This window comes from Lynx rufus, unplaced genomic scaffold (assembly GCF_022079265.1).
Source record: "Lynx rufus isolate CCGP_SWC_20201006 ecotype Redwood Valley unplaced genomic scaffold, mLynRuf1.p SCAF_8, whole genome shotgun sequence".
Classification (NCBI taxonomy): Eukaryota; Metazoa; Chordata; class Mammalia; order Carnivora; family Felidae; genus Lynx; species Lynx rufus.
Window position 1 is genome coordinate 114,169,598 of NW_025814896.1, and position 4,871 is coordinate 114,174,468.

The following is a 4,871-nucleotide window of genomic DNA, read 5'->3' on the forward strand; positions in this document are numbered from 1 at the left end:
CTCTCTTGATTGATAGGAATCTTGGGTACCGTCTTAGAATTCTTCCTACCACATTGGACTTAAAGTGGCACATCCTTTGTCTCTAGGACTCTTTCCCTCATAAAGAGAGGAAGGCCACAGTATGACCCTCAAAAGCTCAGGGCCCAGGGCAGGGGCCCCCCCATGACCCAGTTTCATAGGATTAGAATTGTGTCAGCAACCCCTTCAAAAGTCCAGAAGCCAATGCAGAAAGACACTCCTCCCAAGGACTATTTGGTTGCTTTCCTTTCAATGTTTCTTGCTTCTCCATAATCACAGTAGTTGTTTATGGACAACACAGGATTTTTCACAGCTGTATGAAATCTGTATTTCATAATTCTGAAGTTGCCAATAGTTGGTTGCTTAGAGACTAACATTATCAATAAGAACTGCAGAGTTCTAATTCCATCTCTATCAGAGGCTGGGAATTCACTTGGGCTCCTTGTTTACATCGCTGTGTCTTCCTAGAGATCACTGCAGGAGTAGCCTCTGAGCATCATTCTGATTCAATACATGGTAATATTGCTATACACACCATGGGTGTGTGATGCAAAATGACTGGTTTATTAAACAGGCAGTTACACATTCAAGTGAATTTTGGCCTTCAATGTAATACTGTTAGAAGACCATACTCAGCGTGCTTGGGCGGCTCAGTTGGTTGGGCGTCCAGCTTCGGCTCAGGTTGTGATCTCATGGCTCATGAGTTTGAGCCCTGCGTTGGGCTCTATGCTGACAGCTCAGAGCCTGGAGCCTATTTTGGATTCTGTGTCTCCCTCTCTCTCTGTTCCTTCCCTCCTTGTGCTCTGTCTCTTTCTGTCTCAAAAATAAATAAACATTGGGGCGCCTGGGTGGCTCAGTCGGTTAAGCATCTGACTTCAGCTCAGGTCACGATCTTGCGGTCCGTGAGTTCAAGCCCCGCGTCAGGCCCTGGGCTGATGGCTCGGAGCCTGGAGCCTGCTTCCAATTCTGTGTCTCCCTCTCTCTGCCCCTCCCCCATTCATGCTCTGTCTCTCTCTGTCTCAAAAATAAATAAACATTAAAAAAAATTAAAAAAAATAAACATTAAAAACTATTTTTTTTAATTATTAAAAAAAAAGAAGATCATACTCTTACACTAATGAGGCTGTCATTGCACAAATCATTTTAGGAATTCCTCTTTGTGAAGAATCTCCAAAAGCCTGTGGCATACCCTATTTAATAATTCAGGGGTACCAAATCTTCATCCATTGATAGTGAATTTTATTTTGGGGAAGAACCATGTCATTTGGATCCAAAGGTCGTGATCAATTTGTCAGTGACCTGGCTGAATTATAAAAACAAGGTACATATAAAAGTCCTTTTTCCAAGTTGCTCAAACTGTTTGTCAATTCACTCCCAAAGTATTACATGCAATGACCAAATTATTGTGACTAAGACCATAGCCCACCAAAGTGACTTTGAATAACTTATGACTATTTCTTTATAAATTATAAAGGGGCTATCACATACATATCTATGAAAGAGACGGTGGAAATATTGTTTAGGACTAATTGCCATTAAAGTAAAGAAACTGAGGCTTACAAAATGTGTTTTCAAAAATCTCACAGCTGGTAAATGGTAGAACCAAGATTCAAGTTCAGGTCCTCAAACCCCTAATCCAGAGATCTTACTATTAAACCAGCAAGGTAGTTATACAGTCTGTGTGTTCCCACTGTCCCCTACCATGCTCATGGCTAATCTTGCTAGTAGATGAAAGCACTCTTTCCTACTGAGCCAGATCCAGCTTTTTGGGGCACCAAACCAATGAATTGGTATTGATACTCAACTTATTTGTCTTTGTCCTTCTGCATTACATACCCTGTTGAAGAGGACAGCACTCATTTGAATGTACAGTTTCTGGTATGTTTGTTTAAAAATTAGCTACATAATATGCCAGTTAATGTCTTTGGCTCTTGGTATTTGTTTCAGGCCTTAAAACCTTATATTTCTCTCTAGAGACCCTCAAGAATTGCACCAGCCCACCAACACAAATGAACAGATCTATGAAAATCTTGTTTCCCCAAGTTGTCTATGTCTCCAGTTGGCTTACTAAAGAGCCACAGTCCAACGTGAAATCAATACCATCTGAAATGAAGCAACTTCCTGGCTTTCGACAATTTTAGGCTGTGTCTATTTCCATGTGTACCCATTTGTTTAAATTAGGTTGTTTTGTTTTTAAATTTGGGCTTAGTAAAGCAATCTGATAGTTTGTTGATGGTCTTAGGTCTCAATTAATGCTGATTTGCCTTTTCCAACTGCCAACTAGTTACTGACTTTATGCTTTTAACAAATGAGAGTTTTTCAAAGGGTTCCTGGGGACTCCTGCATCAGAACCATCTGGAAGATTTTTTAGTACCCTAGATATTGTCTGGTGTCTGATGGCATTTCTTTTTTTTTTTTTTTTTAACGTTTATTTATTTTTGAGACAGAGAGAGACAGAGCATGAACGGGGGAGGGTCAGAGAGAGAGGGAGACACAGAATCTGAAACAGGCTCCAGGCTCTGAGCAGTCAGCACAGAGCCCGACATGGGGCTCGAACTCACAGACGGCAAGATCATGACCTGAACCAAAGTCGGATGCTTAACCGACTGAGCCACCCAGGCGCCCCTCTGATGGCATTTCTTAGGAATATGAATTTTTAACAAGTTCCCTGGATGACTTAAGATTACTTAACAACCACTGCATTGTAGACAATTATGAAAGACTGATGCTCTTTCCAAGGGAAAATTTATATCTACATCTACATCTATATCTGTGTATTTAATTCTTTAAAGCTAGTGAATAGTGAAGAGCTGTGGACACAATGAAGGGTAAAAGAATTAAATTGCTCAGAATACGGGACACAGGGGAAAAAAGCATTGGAGAATTTGAAGATAGGTCAATATAAATGATCCAAAGAGAAGCACAGAGAAATTTTAAAAATATTAAAAACAAAAATATTAGAAACTCAGGGGACTATATCAAATAGTCTTACATGCATAGAATTGGAGTCCCAGAAAGCAAAGAGAGAGAAAACTGGGCAAAAGAAATATTTGAAGATAAAACAGTCAGGAATTTTCTAAACTGATAAAAGACATGAAACCGCATATGCAAGAAACTCACCAAACTGCAAACAGGATGAATAGAAAGAAGATTGCTCCCAGGCACATTACAGTCACTGAAAATCAAAGATAGAAGATTCTTTAAAAATAGCCAGAGGGGAATCCAGGGTGGCAGTGCCGAAGCTGCTGCTCTTACTGTTGCTCCAAAGTGAGCTAAGGACCGAACCCCTCATCATGTTGAAGCCGAGCTGGGCCACTCAGGCCCTCAGGAAGCCTAAGGCCAGCAGCATGATTCAGACTATCATGTGGGCAGCCCAGACCATGTCCAGGTGCCCGGGAGGCCCCATCCTAAGTGAGCGAGGCGTCTTCATCAACCAGTTCTGCAAGAAGTTCAACGAGAAAGCAAAGGGCATCAGGGCACCTGGGTGGCTGAGTCACTTAAAAATCTGACTTAGCTCAGGTCATGATCTCACAGCTTGTGGGTTCAAGCCCCACGCTGGGCTCTGTGCTGACAGCTCGGAGTCTGGAACCTGCTTCAGATTCTGTGTCTCCCTCTCTGCTCCTCCCCCACTCACACTGTGTCTCACTCTCCTTCAAAAATAAACATTAAAAAAAAGAAGAAGAAGAAGACAAAGGACATGAAAGAAGGCATTCCTGGGGCACCTAAGTGGCTTAGTTGGTTGAGCATCGGACTTCGGCTCAGGTCATGATCTCACAGTTTGTGAGTTCAAGCCCTGCATCAGGCTCTGTGCTGTCAGCACAGAGCCAGCTTCAGATATTCTGTCTCCCTCTCTGCCCCTTCCCTGCTCATGCTCACTCTCTCTCTCTCTTTCTGAAAAACAAACATTAAAAAAAGAAGAAGATATTCCTTTGCCCACCAAGAGTTTTGTGAAGCCTGACAGGACATGTGAAATCAAAATTGGATAACTCACTGTTTCCTATTTTCTGAAGGCAGCTGCTGGGATTGAGAAGGGGGGCCTGGCAGACAGGGAAGAAGGTGCCAGTCTTGGTGTATGTGTATGAGATCGCCTGAGTTAAAGCACAGGATGATGCCTTTGCCTTGCAGGATGTGCCCCTGTTGTCTATTGTTCACTGGCTCTTCCCATTCCCTGGGCCTTCAGCTTTCCAGAAGAAGTGGGCCACATTCCTGGCTGCTCAGAAAGCAGCAGATTTTGGCAGCCCAAGTGGAAGCTGCCAAGAAGTGACCCCTGCCCCTCACACTCCAGGATTTTGAAGGAAGAAGCTAGAAAGGAAGCCAGTTGGAAAAGCTGTGCCAAAGGGGAGGAAGGGAGGTAACACTGACCTGATTATTATTTCCCTGACTTTAAATTATATATTTTTACATGTATGGCAATATCAAGGGAACAGGCCTCTGTCACACCCTCTCCCCAAAAAAAGCCAGAGGAGAAAAAGAGACACTTTATTTGGGGGGCGGGGGGGGGGGGGAATTGGGAGGAGAAACACAGATGACAACTGACTTACACACAGAAATAATAGAATCTGGAAGATAATGGAATACCACTGTTAAAGTGGCAAATGAAAAAAATAACAAATAAAATGATTACAAATAACAAAAAAAGCAAATAATAAATAACAAAAAAAAATTTTAATATCAACCTAGAATTATACATCCTATGAAAATATACTTCAGAAAAAGGGAGGAAATAAAGACATTTTCAAACAAACAAGATCTGACAGAATGTGTTATTAACAGATCTTACGTATTATAAATGGGCCATTTTGTTTACATCACTACAGTAACTAGAGATTTTTGTGAATTAAAGGGAAGTTATG

The 4,871-nt window shown here is 41.8% G+C and overlaps 1 pseudogene; it reads left to right on the plus strand.

The window, feature by feature from the left end:
* Nucleotides 1-3,311: 3,311 nt before the first annotated feature.
* LOC124503069 (39S ribosomal protein L11, mitochondrial-like) lies at nt 3,312-4,282 on the plus strand (annotated as a pseudogene).
* The last annotated feature ends 589 nt before the right edge of the window (nt 4,283-4,871 follow it).